The 17,115-nt window shown below is 39.8% G+C and overlaps 1 protein-coding gene across 7 annotated transcripts in view; it reads left to right on the top strand.

Annotated features, from left to right (window-relative positions):
• Window positions 1-7,964, top strand: part of LOC118972007 (uncharacterized) — an 86,845-nt gene extending 78,881 nt beyond the window's left edge. For 2 of the 7 annotated variants that reach the window (XR_012125267.1, XR_012125265.1), the window contains 2 exons: window positions 949-2,764; window positions 5,698-7,959. The gene's annotated coding sequence lies outside the window, so the exon portion shown is untranslated. Of the gene's footprint in view, window positions 1-948; window positions 2,765-3,939; window positions 4,081-5,697 lie in introns of all 7 variants that reach the window. The other 5 variants (XR_012125263.1, XR_012125264.1, XR_012125268.1 and 2 more) reach the window with 5 other exon arrangements.
• The last annotated feature ends 9,151 nt before the right edge of the window (window positions 7,965-17,115 follow it).

Here is a 17,115-nt window from a genome sequence, read left to right as displayed (position 1 = left end):
CTGATTTATCCAATCACTAGAAAATAAAACTGAAACTGGGGGACCAATAGAGATAGCAGCATTCAGGTAGCATAAAGGCAGGACAGTGCAGGATATTCAGGAATACCCAGTGTGAATCCTGCTCAGTCACACACTATGTGACCTCTAGCATGTTACTTAACGTCAGTGAACCCTCATTTCCTCACCTGTAAAAATCAGAGAAAGAACTACGTACAGGGACGTTGAAAGGATTGAATACACTAATACATGTAAAATATATCTTGTACCTAGTGAGTGCTCAGGAAATATTTATTCCTTTCTTTTCCTCTACAAAAATAGATATTAGAATCTTTACCTTCCACTTGGAAAGGTACTATTTAATTTAGCATATAAAGCATGAGAGCAGTACTGAGAAAAATCAGTGCCTGTTACAACACTGAGTTCTCAAAATGTTAACCATTCTGCTTTGTTGTGCTCGCTGTTTATTTTGACATAGAGTCAGTAACTACACAAATATTGAATATGTAGCGATCAACTTACTATAACTTGATTCCTTTTAACAAACTTTCAGTGAATACCACAATAGTCAGCTCTAGAGAAATTATGAAATAATCAAGACACAGTCCCCACCCCACAGAAACTGACAGGATGTGGAAGGAAGGGCCTATGTTAGTACTTCTGACATGTGCTCTGCTGAATCTTTTTACAATTATCTGTAAGCCAATGAGATATTATGGCTGTTGAGTTTGGATTTCATTGTCAGTTTTATCATTTCTTTGGTTTTTAGATATTCAGGCATAGTTTGATTATTTTGGATTGACTTTTTTAATAGAAGGAATAGAACTTTCCATTAGTATTGTCAAAGTATGAATGGGCACCTACTTAATGGGGCACCTTGCAAAAGATGGAAGGACATAAGATCAATTTTTCTTAGATACAATATTTAAATCTAGATTTTTCCCTTTGTAGGTCCTTCCACTACTTCCACCATTTGAAAAGGAAAAATAAAAGTACATGCATTCTGCAAAACCACAAAATCAACCACTACTGCCTGCTGGACCAAAAAAAGGGTAGTATTAAGGGTGCAGTCATCTGTCTGCCACTGGCTCTTGGTGAGGTAAGAAAAGCTAATTTGCATACCTACACTCACACTCACCCCACCTCCCTCATCTCCATGCCTCCACCATCTGGCTGGCTTCCCCTTCCCTCCCACGCCAGCTTCTCTCTACATTCCCTGACTTGGAGGGGGGCAGGGGTCAGATAAGTTTGCCTGTCCTAGGAAGAGACAAGAACAGGCTTCAGCAGCACCATGGGCCATGGATTTCTGACATTTGAAAGGAGATGACACAAAGTACCTCCCCTCCCACCAGCAATGCTGTCTTTCTGATGCCTGTTATCTCACTCAACACTGCTGTTCTCTCTATCCAGGAACATAGGTAGGTCTGGAATCTGGTCTATTTCATAATGGACAGTGGTCTAATGTCAGGCAAGTGCCTAATTCCTTCCCAGAGTTTCTTCAGTTTCATTAGAGTTTAAGGTTTGTGGGGCAAATGAGATACGATATCATTGAGTAAATATAGCATATTTCCAGAAAGCTGCAGGAAATGGTGAGAAGGTACATTTAATATGAATTTGAGCAGTGATAGCACAAATGCCATTACTTATTTAGAAACTGTCAGATAAATAGGACTTCGGTGAAGCAAACTAAGATTCTGAAACTTCACAAAATAAAGAGTGAAATTCCTAACTAGTAAACAAATACAAACTAGCTCTTCACAGACAAGAAATTCTCCTATTTACCTGAGAAATAATGCAATCTGGATAAAGTGATGTTTCACTAATAGAAATTATTGTTCACCTAGGATTTGGTTACAAAAATAGCAGTATTTTCCCCCTATATTTCATTCTTAACTCTGACGTTTTTTTCTCTTTTTCTGCCTTATAGTAATACAAGCTATACACCCCCTTTAAAAGAAAATCTGACAATGCTACTTTAAAGCAAGAAAGGCAATAGAAAAATCAACTTTAAAAATTACAAAACTGTAAATATTGGTTCAGATTAAGAAGCTGATTAGAATCTTGGAGATAAGCTATGTTAAGCTTAGTAGGAAAAGTCTTGCTCCGCAGTTATATTTCAAACACAACAATGTAAACTTGAAAAAGAAAAAAATATTGTGAGATTTTGATGTCAGAATTTTTACCTTACTAAAAGAACTTCTTAAAAGAAATTGTCCAAGCATAACCTTTTATTTTAATAGCAGAAGGAAAGAGAGGCCAACAAACTTCAACGTAGAGTATTTAACTGAGTTGGAAAACGTTAAACAGACTCAGATCTGTACAGAACACCAGATGCTTCTAACCCGTAGGGGCATCTGTGACCCTTCTGGCTGCTCCCCCTCAGAGCTGTTTTCCTATGTTAGGGAAATTCCTCACTTTTTGAGTCTAAGCAAGAGACAGAGTTCGCCTCTCACTCTAGATGCTAAAAAAAAGCCAGCCAGGCATTTCTTTTGCAGGCCTCGGTTTGGCCAAATGCACCAGCCCCCCAGTGTGAGCCAAAGCAGTGAGGACAGAGCACCATCCCACACGAACTGATGGCAGGACGGCAGCTAGTCAGTTCTTCCCCAGCAACAACGATGGCCTTCCCAGACCAGTTCTGTAGCCTCCTGTGATCTAGGACCTCCAGCCTTCCCGTGATTCCGCGAGCTACCCCACGTGTCTTCAGTATTTTCCATTTCCGCTTCACTCAGAGTCGCCAAGACCTGTTGGACACAGACCACCTGGAACAGTGAGTTAGAATTCAGAAGAAAGGAACCAAGGAGTATAGTTTCTCTTTTAAGCTCTATACTGCTCATAAAAGACATCTAGTTGAAGGGAAGATCACAATAGAGAGATGTGTGTGTGCTTTTCTTTAATGTAAATCAGGAAGGTGTGTCCAGGAGAATGTATGGGGGAAAGGCCGGTTTCAGTGACAGTCTAGAAACAGTGAAGGGAAACCTTACCCCTTTATCTACTTCTAGGCCTAGATACCTTACACAGCTTTAAAACGCCGGAGTACAAAAAACTGTATACATTTTACAACAACATAAAACAGAATAATGTACATAAAGACCTGAAAATGGTTGCCTATGGGAGATAGAAATAGGAGTGGGGAATGGTTGAATAAATTCTTGTGCAAACTACAGGGCTTAGATCTGAAAGCCGTGGGCCCTTGTACTTGGTGCCCTTTCCTCCACCTCTGTGATCTCCAGAAGGCAACGAGCCTCCAGCAGCCCGTCCTTTGGGCTTGGAGTGGAGCAAAGCAGAACGGTTAGCATACCAATATTCTAGGCATTTTGTTTGGGGTGATGGAAAAGTTGGGAAACAGTTGATGTTGATGGTTGCACAACATCATGAATTAGTGGCACTGAATTGTACACCTAAGATGGTCATGACAGCAAATTTTAATTACATTCATGATGTTGTTCTATACATCTTTACCACAATTGAAAAATATTAATACTGTAATATACCTAAAACATTGGAACTGTGCACTTTAAATGGGTGAATTGTACCAGAGGTGAATTATATTATACTTAAACAAACTGCTACAAAATTAGTCTAAGCAATTTGGATTTTTTTCACTTTTAAACATTTGCCTTAGGCACTAAACACTGCAACCTTCTGTGAACTGAGAAATTGTTCCTCCTTCTAATGCATAACTAGTCACTTCCTCTCACAGCACATTAGACACGTATATCAATAGAGACAATAGAAATGCAAATGTCCTAAGGTTGGGAATACATCAGAGGTTTGTTATTGAAAAGAAATAGAAGAGAAGACATAAGAAGGATCTAGCAGAGATGTTGTTCTATCTGTCCTCACCTAGAAATTGGCAGCACTGCCAGAGAGAACTGAATTATCAAGTGAAAATGAAAATGATAATCAGCTGCAATAGACTTTTTTTTTTTTTAAATCTATGAGGTTTAAATGTGAAGTGGCTGGCTCCACGCCCACTGAGCATATGACAGCACATCTGAAAGCTCCCCACAATGAATCAGCTGCAGCAGAAGGGCCTGAGCTGCAACGTGAGGCCAGGCCTGCTGAACTCCATAGCTGCACATGGTACAGTTTCTTCATTTCTAGACAGGTTTCTGTATTTGCCCTGCACATTCCCTTCTCTATGCCATTAATCATGCTGCTTCCTGCACTGGGAATGTCCTTTACACTTATCAGCATGTGACTGAACCCTACCCATCACCCAAGATTCAGCCAGTATAGCATTCTTTCCCTTTTCTAGCGTCCAGCCAAAAAGTCTCCTTCAAGACAAATCAAACAGATTTCAAAATTGTTGCAAACCCAGCTCTCAGATATTTTGGACTAGGCAGGGGTTAGGGGACGGAGATCAGAAATGCCGAACATGACTCTCATTACCAGTAAGACAAGCAAGATTGTATTGATTAGAGAAAATACTCTCCCTACTTCTCATACAATGTGAATCCTCCAAGTTTAGTCTTCCTAGATCAACTGATGATCTTCTTTCAATATCAAAGAAGGCATTTCTTTGTAACTATTAATGTAATACACCTAGTAATTTTTAACATCTTCATTCAAAGTAATAGCCTTTCTTTACAAATCATCCTTTTATAACTATTGTGGGAAAAAGATCTTGCATATACATTTTTTGTCTCCTAGTTTGACATTTAACTTTTGTTGAATTGGTATTAATGGCTATTTTTGGTGGCTTCCAAGGAAATATTTGTATTTCCTAGAACAATTGTTCCTAAATCTTTTAAAAGTCACATACACAGAAATTGATAATTATTTTTATTTACGAATACAGAGGCCAGGAGCCATGTCAATCATATCCCCACTTCCTCTGCACAGGGCCTCAGCAACTTTATTTCACCCATCCATCCATCCATCCATTCCCTTTTATCTCCATTCCCCACTTCTGTTTCCATTTCCCACAGGCAAGCATTTTGAGTGTTAAATGTATATTACATTGTTTTACGTGTTATTATAAAAGTACACAGCTATTTAGTACTCCTGCATGTTTAATCTGTGTAAAGAGCTCATTCTGTTCCTTCCTTTAGCCCTCAGCATGGTTTTTGAGATCTACCATGTTGTTGTATGCTCATCTAGCCTGTTACGTAGGACTTCCTGGTGGACATCTCCCACTTTTGAGTACCCATCCCCATTGATGGGCACCAGATTGCACCAGCTCCCCACCTCCACAGACCCCATCTCACTGAGTACCCCCATACATGTCCTATTATGGACATGAGAGGGACTGTTGGGTTGTACGGTCTATAGACACTCATCATGGAAAAGTCCTGTCTACTGCTCTCCAGACTGCCTGCTCTAGTCTAAAAGCTGAGCCCAAGGTTTCCTAGAGGCCTACAATCCCACCTACAACTGGCAAGAAAATTAAAATATTACACAGCACACTAGGGTGGAAAGATGAAGTTACTCCTAGAAGGAAACAGGCCCTGGAATCCTACAGCCTCAAGCCCCCCAGCCTCCCCAAAGGCAGAAGTATCAATACTTCAGACTCGTAACCCATCCCAAGGCATTTCTCTGTGTCATGACTGGGATGAGGAAATGACAAAGGAAGATACACACTCTACCTGCCATTATCTTCTTAAAGCAACGAGTCAGGTCTTGGGACTGGGTGGAATGGGGGAAGAACCCCTGCGAAACTTCTCAGGGTGGCTCTTACTGTAATCTCTGTTCCCCCAGGACCCCCAGAGGTTTGCAGGTGTCGATGAGGAGCAGAACACAGTGTCAGCACGAGCAGCCACCAGCACTTGCAGAGTTCCTGCCCATTGCCACCGTGCTCAATGCTGCAGCTGTTGCTTGCCATCCTGCCCCAGTCCTGGGAGCAAATACTGCTATGCCCAGTTTAAGAAAGAAGCAAATGAGCACATAACAGGTCAAGGCTTTGCAGCTGAGGGCCTGAGGCGCAACTGGAATCCGGGACTTCTTAACTGCAAACCATAATTTCTTTCTATGCCTTCCTGGAAGATACTGCAAAAACAACGGGCAGAAATAAGGCTTGCAAGAGAAATTTACCTTGATTCCTTGGGGAACCTGGGAGTTTTATGTGCAGAGCTAAAGCTCCCTGACAGGTCTGTCCTGTGAGTGCTCAGAAACCCAACGAAAGCACACGTCTCATTTTTTTGCTTTGTTACTCCAGGTTTCTAAAGATTTCAGTCTGGCAATTGAGATACAAACTTGTAAACTTCCTTTGGAAAAATATGATGACCTGAGAATTGTGGAATTTGCTCTGTTAGATTCAAAAAAATTTTTTTTAGTATTTTGTTTTCCTTCAGACGTATAAGTTGAATGACTGATGTGTTTTCACAGTCCATAGACTGAGGTTGACAGAAGGAGTGAAATAGACATCTTTTCTATTCCTAAATAATGAAAAGAAAGAAAATATCGGAAAGTTTAGTTTTTGAGAAAACTAAAAAAAAAAATCCTAGCTAATGGAATGATAAGGAGATAAATAGTTCAAGAGATGACATCTTCATTTGTTCATATGAAATGTAAAAGCTTGTGAAGCTTCTGCAGTGGGGATTTTCAGGATTCCCAAATATATCAAGTTCTGGAAAAGGCAGAAACCGTTGCTTATGTGTTTCCTAGAAAGAAAGATAATCTATTAACCAGGCAGGAAGCTAATCTTTGCACACACATGGCTGGGCCTACATTTCATAGTTTCTAACACCCCCAGGACCTGATGACGGGGACAGACTGACACAATCCCTGCCCTAGTAATGAAGCCATTGCAGACGTGCTGAGTTGTTCTCTAGACTTCTAGAAAAGCATCTCTGCAGTCTTTCCATCTCAGGTCTTGTATTAGATGTATTATGGGCACTATATTATGGGAAACAGACTTAGGACATTTGTGTGAGACAAAGAAATGGGACTTCAAACAAAGACAGCTACCAAAATAGTGACTTCATCAACTATATTTATGCACACATAATACAGACATTAATTATGGGTTTCCATCTACATATTTAGAAAGACTGTAGATAGCTTAACTTTTAGATGTGATGAAGGACAATGATACTAAAATATACATGCATGTGTCTACACACATTTAAGACTAGAAGCCAATTAATATTCATGGCTAGAACAATAATGATACATTTTTGGACCTCTTCTTTTAAAATTTAAATTCTATTAAAAAAGTAATCAAATAAGAGATCTGTTCTTGATTGTATGTTCAGAGTAATCACAGAGTGTTTACCTTTGACATACCGCCCATTGCATACCAAGACACCAGACCTGTCCTCTATTCTCCACTGGTCACACCTCTGCACTGGGTCTCAATAAATTTTTTAAAGTCTTGAAAATAGAATATTAGGAAAGAAGACATCATTTAATTTGCTTATTGCTCTGCTATGGAAAATAAAGCTCACCTTTAACTGTAATACATGGTTAAAGGATTAAAGTCATGTGTGGTAAATGACAGGCTGCCCTCTGACTGTGCCCGTGAGTGGATTCCTGTAAGTCTTACTCCTGTCATGTCGTTCTACCCTCTCACCATGGCTGGCTGGTCTAGAGCTGAACTCTGAGCGAGGAGGGTACAATCCACTTTTCTCTCCCAGGAAGGGGACATTTTGACCTAGAAGTGTCTGAGGCAGTGAGCACTCTAGGAGGGAATCTCTGAAGGTGAGTGTGTTCCTGCTCACCGAGGTCCCCAGAGACGTGTGGCTGCCACTCCCTCAAGGTCCTCAAGAGGGCGCACTCCTCCCTCAGGGACACACCGGTTCCCTCCCACAGGTCCCTCTACCCCTTGGGGTTTCGGCTTCATCTCTCTTTCTCTCTCTTGTTGGTTACTTGTAAGCAGAGAAAATTCAATTCAACATAGCACAATACCCATGTTTAATATGATATTTCAGTGCCCCCATGGAATTTATGGTAAAATGAAGATCATAGAGTCATATATTCTACCTAACATTATCTTTTCTGGAGTACAAGAACTCCAAACAGCCACGGCTGATGTGGCTTAGAATTCTTCGAAGATAATTTGAAGCAGCGTATTAATAAATGATTTAAGGAATTTGTGGGGAAATGTGGAGCCTGTTAACTAAATGCTAATTTTTTTTAGTTAAAAATGTCTGATAGACTTTCTCTAGAATCCCAGCATTGTACAGGAGACAATTTGTGAACTGTCGCTTAAAAGCCATCCAATCTCTTATAAGCAAATGAGAGTCTTCTTTTAGGGATAAGCACCAAATGTGAATACGTTTGATGACTTGCTCAGGATGCAAAATCCTAAGTCATTATATAGCAGTGAGGTTTCAAAAAGATTTAAAGAGCAAGAAACAGAGCACAAGTCTTACCGACACCTGCAGACTACAGTAGCATCCACAACATACACGGTCTCCTGTCCTGCCACTCTGAGCTGGATTATATTGTCTCATAGACCCAGTCAGCTCTGGACGAACTTAATAGGTGCATATTGTTTAGTGTGGAGGCGGGCAGCATAATTAAACCTATCACTTCTAATTCTTCTCAAGTTCAGATGAAAGCAACAATTTTGGATGTCTAACACTCAGGGTGTGTTTCCAGTTAACTAAAATCGTAGTAAGCACCTCTGGCTTCTTCAGGATCTCTGTCATGAAAACTAATTGAGTGGTCCTGCCCTCTCACCACTCCTTTCTTCAGAAAGCAGTAATATCTTGCTGTACCTGAAAATCTCCATCCAGGGCATGGGAAGGCATCATAGAATCTGTCTGATCTCCTTTGTGCTCCAGAAGAAACTGGGGGCCAGTGTTGGGCAAGATTAGCTGTTGTGATTTGGGTTGGAGTTCCAATCTGTACCTAACTAAAACATCTTTTCATGGACTCCTACATTGATCCCTCAAGCAATTGTTTATAAGAGAAGATATTAAAGAATTCTTAGGCCTACCTTTGTAAGGCTGTCTTATAAGACTAAGCCTTCCCTGGTCTAAATGAGAATGTCAAACATCTCCCAGGGGTCTCATGGTTAGGTTCGGTGAATGACTCTTACTGTCAATCCAAACTGACAATTCTCCCCACACTGTGAGCACCAGTGTTTAGTCCAGGTCTTCTTTGCAGCCCTAGCACCTACCATCATGCAAGTTCAATGAATATTTGTCAAATAAGTGTTTCTAATTTATCTTCCCTACTAGAATTTAGTTCTCTTACTAGAGTAAGAACCACGTGGACTTAAGCTTTAGATTGCACCACAGGTCTGACAAATTTCATGCACAGGGAAAGAGCTTAAGACATAACAATGTGTGTTTATTGAATGAAAGAGAAAGCAGTAGTTTAGCAAATACCATGAAACTTCAAATGTAAAAAATCTTCAGTCAAACTGTAGAGTCTGAACAAAGTATCTAAAAAGACTGCTCAAAATGAGGATGAGAGAGATAAAAGGGTACAAAAATCCCAATCATAATATAAGTTGGTCAGAGGGATGGTAGTACAGGATCGTGAATACAGCCAATGGTTCTGTACCTTCTTCCTATGTTGACAGGTAGTAACTGCAATAGTGGGGTGAGGATTTAATAATTGTGGGTACCTGTTGAACAACTATGCTATATACTTGAAACCAATATAATTGTATATAAACTATATTTCAGTTAAAAAAAAAAAGACCCAGTTCTGTCATGTAGTCAAGTCATGCAGTAAAAAAAAAGAGAAAGACTACTTAGAAACTTGGGGCTCTATGCTTGGAACCAGAAGAGTAGATCCAGACACAAGCTCAGGAGAGAGAAACTGGGGTGGGCGGGAGGTTCAGAGGAAGGGCTCACCGAGAGGTGGAGCACACTCAACATTCACCTGGGAAGACAGGGTGGGAGTCAGCCCCAGGCCAAAGCCCACCGCTGCCTGCTCACAGAGGTTCCTAAATAGTCCCCACGCCCCTCTGACAGTTGGCTGAATCAAACCAAAATCATTCTCAAAGCTGCTAGGCTCTTTGTCCTCTGCTTTTTCTGCACCCAAGGCTTAACAGGGAAGATAAAAAGACAACAGAAACACTCACAGTAAAACAGTGCCATGAATGGGTGACTTACTTCTCATCTGTGGCAAACATCCCCTAAAGGGTTCACTCAGCAGCTCTCCCAGCCTGGAGTTCGGTGGGAGGAGGGACGTGGCCGGACTGATCTCATTCCTCTTCCTCCACCCAGGCTGTCACTCATCTTGACTGAAAATCATTCTTTACCTGGAGCTTCAGTGGAACCGAGACTAATGAAATACCAGATGCAAAACAAAATATTTTTAAATAAGGAAAGAAGAGACAAACATATAGTGCAGAAAATGCCTCTTAAGTATACACTTTAAAATGGCTAATAGTTAATTTTTTAAATGTGAATTTTGCCTCAAAAAGAAAAAAAGCAAGTGGAGTCACCTTAAATTTGCCAGTCATGAAGTTTGTCCATTGCACTTTGTGTCTGTAAACTGCTGGACTAAGACTAACAGGAACTCAGAACATGAGGAAGCCTTGGACATGGAATCTGGATTTTAGTCCCAGCTCTGTTTCATCTTGGGGATCCTATAAATTTATTTCATAAAATACCAGGATTGGAATATCTGGTCACCTAGATCTCCTCCAGAAGTAAACTGTTTGATTTAGAAGCTAGAGGCATTTACATCTTTATTTTATTTTATTTTTTTTATTTTTTATTTTTTTTGAGAGGGCATCTCTCATATTTATTGATCAAATGGTTGTTTACAACAATAAAATTCAGTATAGGGGGGTCAACGTTCAATGTACAATCATTAATCCATCTCAAGCCTAATTCTCGTCAGTCTCCAATCTTCTGAAGCATAACGAACAAGTTCTTACATGGTGAACGAATTCTTACATAGTGAATAAATTCTTACATGGTGAACAGTACAAGGGCATTCATCACAGAAACTTTCGGTTTTGATCATGCAATATGACCTATAAACAATCAGGTCAAATATGAATATTCGTTTGATTTTTGTACTTGATTTATATGTTGATCCCACATTTCTCCTATTATTATTATTATTTTTATTTTTAATAAAATGCTGAAGTGGTAGGTAGATGCAAGATAAAGGTAGAAAACATAGTTTAGTGCTGTAAGAAGGCAAATGTAGATGATCAGATGATCAGGTGTGTGCCTATGGACCAAGTATTAATCCAGGCTAGACAAGGGCAGCAAGACATCCACAGATGCAGAAGATTTCTCTCAAAGCAGGGGGGGTGAGGTTCTGAGCCTCACCTCTGTTGATCCCCAAATTCTCGCCTGATGGCCCCCCTGCGACTGTGCCTGTCTTAGGTTGTTCCTCCCTTGAGGAATTTTACCCGTCTCTGGCTAACCAGTCATCTTCCGGGGCCATACAGGGAAATGTAAAGTTGGTAAGTGAGAGAGAAGCAATATTGTTTGCAAAGGTTAGCTTTTTACTTCTTTGCAGATTTATGCCCTGTGGCTTCTATGCCCAGCACTTGTCTCGAGGTATCTTTACCACCTGGAGGAATTATGATACTCGGTAAATTCGATATGAGGCACGAATTCTATTTAAGCGTTGTATTTAGGAAGAAAGAAGAAAAGCTATAGATGTAGCATATGAAGGAAACTTGGGAGGATTGATTATTTCTTTGACATATCTTCTTGTATAGTACCTTAAGCATGTATAGGTTTTAAACTACTAACTAATTTGCACACACATATTAACATAATAGGAATACGGTGACATAAACAAAGCAAATCTATAATTACCATCCATCTCCAGTGAAGCCAAGAAAACCATTTAGGCACCCTAGGCATTTGTGAAAATTTATCTATGATATGATGGATATTGTCCAACTGTACTTGAACCATCAGACAAATTAAAGCAGCCCATTTCTGGGATCTGCTCACATCCCATATGTTCTTTTAACCATAGATAGTCTATAGTCATGAGATTTTGGAGTGCTACAACTTGCACCCCTCCCAACTCCTGGTTGAGTTCCAACAGCACAGATCCGGTCAAATTCGTTTGAGTGTATGCACATGCCAGCCTAGACATCTCCCTCCTCATTCTTATGGCAAGTCCAGGAGACAGTGGGCTGGATGCAGCCACAACCGCATCATCGTCCGGATCCCTGTGGAGGCTTTTTGATGACCATCCTCCGGCACAAGTCCTCCAGAGAGTGCTGATGCCGGAAGCTCCTCCTCATATCGTATCTTAGTTCATTTTCTGGGTATCCAAGCTAGGCCTTGATCCTCTGCGTAGAAACAAACAGACCCTTTGCCCACACTTTGACATGCCCTCTATACCACTGTGCAGAACTCATTGGAGGTCAGCACACAGTAACTGCTTTTTTTTTTTTTTTTTTTAATTAAGAGAAAGGAATATTATCAGAAAAGAGTACCTCCGTAGCTGATCATCTGACACCCTTTAAGTGATCAACATTAAGGATATTTAAAGCATGCGTTGATCTTTGATTTACTAATAGTTTTATCCTGTTAAGGAGTAATCCCCCTTTTCTTTCTTTCTCTCTTTTTTTTTTTTTTTTAAATTTTTAATCTACACTTACATGAAGAATACTATGTTTACTATGCTCTCCCCTATATCAGGTCCCCCCTAACAACCACATTACGGTTACTGTCCATCAGCTTAGTAAAATGTTGTAGAGTCACTACTTGTCCTCTCTGTGTTGTGCAGCCCACCCTCCCCTTGCTCCCTCCCCCCCATGCATGCTAATCTTAATTCCCCCCTTCTTCTTCCTCCCACTTATCCCTCCATGCCCACCCATCCTCCCCAGTTCCTTTTGGTACCTGTTAGTCCATTTTTGGGTTCTGTAATTCTGCTGCTGTTTTGTTCCTTCAGATTTTCCTTTGTTCCTATACTCCTCAGATGAGTGAAATCATTTGGTATTTCTCTCCGCTTGGCTTATTTCACTGAGCATAATACTCTCCAGCTCCATCCATGTTGCTGCAAATGGTTGGATTTTTGCACTTCTTATGGCTGAGTAGTATTCCATTGTGTATATGTACCACATCTTCTTTATCCATTCATCTACCGATGGACATTTAGGTTGCCTCCAATTCTTGGCTATTGTAAATAGTGCTGCGATAAACATAGGAGTGCATCTGTCTTTCTCAAACTTGATTGCTGCGTTTTTAGGGTAAATTCCTAGGAGTGGAATTCCTGGGTCAAATGGTAGGTCTGTTTTGAGCATTTTGATGCACCTCCATACTGCTTTCCACAATGGTTGAACTAATTTACATTCCCACCAGCAGTGTAGGAGGGTTCCCCTTTCTCCACAGCCTCGCCAACATTTGTTGTTGTTTGTCTTTTGGATGGCAGCTATCCTTACTGGTGTGAGGTGATACCTCATTGTAGTTTTAATTTGCATTTCTCTGATAATTAGCGATGTGGAGCATCTTTTCATGTGTCTCTTGGCCATCTGTATTTCCTTTTTGGAGAACTGTCTGTTCAGTTCCTCTGCCCATTTTTTAATTGGGTTATTTGTTTTTTGTTTGTTGAGGCATGTGAGCTCTATATATATTCTGGACGTCAAGCCTTTATCGGATCTGTCATTTTCAAATATATTCTCCCATACTGTAGGGTTCCTTTTTGTTCTATTGATGGTGTCTTTCGCTGTACAGAAGCTTTTCAGCTTAATGTAGTCCCACTTGCTCATTTTTGCTGTTGTTTTCCTTGCCCGGGGAGATATGTTCAAGAAGAGATCACTCATGTTTATGTCTAAGAGGTTTTTGCCTATGTTTTTTTCCAAGAGTTTAATGGTTTCATGACTTACATTCAGGTCTTTGATCCATTTTGAGTTTACTTTTGTGTATGGGGTTAGACAATGGTCCAGTTTCATTCTCCTACATGTAGCTGTCCAGTTTTGCCAGCACCATCTGTTGAAGAGACTGTCATTTTGCCATTGAATGTCCATGGCTCCTTTATCAAATATTAATTGACCATATTTGTTTGGGTTAATTTCTGGAGTCTCTAATCTGTTCCACTGGTCTGTGGCTCTGTTCTTGTGCCAGTACCAAATTGTCTTGATTACTATGGCTTTGTAGTAGAGCTTGAAGTTGGGGAGTGAGATCCCCCGTACTTTATTCTTCTTTTTCAGGATTGCTTTGGCTATTCGGGGTCTTTGGTGTTTCCATATGAATTTTTGAATTATTTGTTCCAATTCATTGAAGAATGTTGCTGGTAATTTGAGAGGGATTGCATCAAATCTGTATATTGCTTTGGGCAGGATGGCTGTTTTGACGATATTAATTCTTCCTAGCCATGAGCATGGGATGAGTTTCCATTTATTAGTGTCCCCTTTAATTTCTCTTAAGAGTGACTTGTAGTTTTCAGAGTATAAGTCTTTCACTTCTTTGGTTAGGTTTATTCCTAGGTATTTTATTCTTTTTGATGCAATGGTGAATGGAATTGTTTTCCTGATTTCTCTTTCTATTGATTCGTTGTTCGTGTATAGGAAAGCTACAGATTTCTGTGTGTTAATTTTGTATCCTGCAACTTTGCTGTATTCCGATATCAGTTCTAGTAGTTTTGGAGTGGAGTCTTTATGGTTTTTTGTGTACAGTATCATATCATCTGCAAATAGTGATAGTTTAACTTCTTCTTTACCAATCTGGATTCCTTGTATTTCTTTGTTTTGTCTGATTGCCATGCTTAGGACCTCCAGTACTATGTTAAATAACAGTGGGGAGAGTGGGCATCCCTGTCTGGTTCCCGATCTCAGTGGAAATGCTTTCAGCTTCTCGCTGTTCAGTATAATGCTGGCTGTGGGTTTATCATATATGGCCTTTATTATGTTGAGGTACTTGCCCTCTATTCCCATTTTGCTGAGAGTTTTTATCATGAATGGATGTTGAATTTTGTCAAATGCTTTTTCAGCATCTATGGAGATGATCATGTGGTTTTTGTCTTTCTTTTTGTTGATGTGGTGGATGATGTTGATGGATTTTCGAATGTTGTACCATCCTTGCATCCCTGGGATGAACCCCACTTGGTCATGGTGTATGATCCTTTTGATATACTGTTGAATTCTGTTTGCTAATATTTTATTGAGTATTTTTGCATCTACATTCATCAGGGATATTGGTCTGTAATTTTCTTTTTTGGTGGGGTCTTTTCCTGGTTTTGGTATTAGGGTGATGTTGGCTTCATAGAATGAGTTTGGGATTATTCCCTCTTCTTCTATTTTGTGGAACACTTTAAGGAGAATGGGTATTATGTCTTCTCTGTGTGTCTGATAAAATTCCGAGGTAAATCCGTTCGGCCCCGGGGTTTTGTTCTTGGGTAGTTTTTTGATTACTGTTTCAATTTCTTTGCTTGTAATTGGTTTGTTTAACTTTTGTGTTTCTTCCTTGGTCAGTCTTGGGAGGTTGTATTTTTCTAGGAAGTTGTCCATTTCTTCTAGGTTTTCCAGCTTGTTGGCATATAGGTTTCCATAGTAGTCTTTAATAAATCTTTGTATTTCTGTGGAGCCTGTCGTGATTTTTCCATTCTCATTTCTGATTATGTTGTTTTGTGTTGACTCTCTTTTTCTCTTAATAAGTTGGGCTAGAGGCTTATCTATTTTGTTTATTTTCTCAAAGAATCAGCTCTTGGTTTTGTTGATTTTTGCTATTGTTTTATTCTTCTCAATTTTGTTTATTTCTTCTCTGATCTTTATTATGTCCCTCCTTCTGCTGACTTTAGGCCTCATTTGTTCTTCTTTTTCCAGTTTTAATAATTGTGATGTTAGACTATTCATTTGGGATTGTTCTTCCTTCTTCAAGTGTGCCTGGATTGCTATATACTTTCCTCTTAAGACTGCTTTCGCTGCATCCCACAGAAGTTGGGGCTTAGTGTTGTTGTTGTCATTTGTTTCTATATATTCCTTGATCTCTATTTTGATTTGTTCATTGATCCATTGATTATTTAGTAGCATGTTGTTAAGCCTCCATGTGTTTGTGAGCCTTTTTGTTTTCTTTGTAGAATTTATTTCTACTTTCATACCTTTGTGGTCTGAAAAATTGGTTGGTAGCATTTCAATATTTTGGAATTTACTGAGGCTCTTTTTGTGAGCTAGTATGTGGTCTATTCTGGAGAATGTTCCATGTGCACTTGAGAAGAATGTATACCCTGTTGCTTTTGGATGTAGAGTTCTATAGATGTCTATTAGGTCCATCTGTTCTAGTGTGTTGTTCAGTGCCTGTGTGTCTTTACTTATTTTCTGCCCGGTGGATCTATCCTTTGGGGTGAGTGGTGTGTTGAAGTCTCCTACAATGAATGCATTGCAGTCTATTTCCCTCTTTAGTTCTGTTAGTCTTTGCTTCACATATGCTGGTGCTCCTGTATTGGGTGCATATATATTTAGAATGGTTATATCCTCTTGTTGGACTGAGCCCTTTATCATTATGTAGTGGCCTTCTTTATCTCTTGTTACTTTCTTTGTTTTGAAGTCTATTTTGTCTGATATTAGTACTGCAACCCCTGCTTTCTTCTCACTGTTGTTTGCCTGAAATATGTTTTTCCATCCCTTGACTTTTAGTCTATGCTTATCTTTGGTTTTAAGGTGAGTTTCTTGTAAGCAGCATATAGATGGGTCTTGCTTTTTTATCCATTCTATTACTCTATGTCTTTTGATTGGTGCATTAAGTCCATTTACATTTAGGGTGACTATTGAGAGATATGTACTTATTGCCATTGCAGGCTTTAGATTCGTGGTTACCAAAGGTTCAAGGTTAGCTTCTTTAGTATCTTACTGCCTAACTTAGCTCGCTTATTGAGCTGTTATATACACTGTCTGGAGATTCTTTTCTTCTCTCCCTTCTTATTCCTCCTCCTCCATTCTTCATATGTTGTGTGTTTTGTTCTGTGCTCTTTTTAGGGGTGCTCCCATTTAGAGCAATCCCTGTAGGATGCCCTGTAGATGTGGTTTGTGTGAAGCAAATTCCCTCAGCTTTTGCTTGTCTGGGAATTGTTTGATCCCACCATCATATTTAAATGATAGTCGTGCTGGATACAGTATCCTTTGTTCAAGGCCCTTCTGTTTCATTGCATTAAGTATATCATGCCATTCTCTTCTGGCCTGTAGGGTTTCTGTTGAGAAGTCTGATGTTAGCCTGATTGGTTTTCCTTTATAGGTGACCTTTTTCTCTCTAGCTGCCTTTAAAACTCTTTCCTTGTCCTTGATCCTTGCCATTTTAA

Source organism: Manis javanica, chromosome 14 (assembly GCF_040802235.1).
Source record: "Manis javanica isolate MJ-LG chromosome 14, MJ_LKY, whole genome shotgun sequence".
NCBI classification, from domain to species: domain Eukaryota; kingdom Metazoa; phylum Chordata; class Mammalia; order Pholidota; family Manidae; genus Manis; species Manis javanica.
Note: the sequence above shows the minus strand (reverse complement) of the source record. Positions and strands in the feature narration are given on the sequence as shown.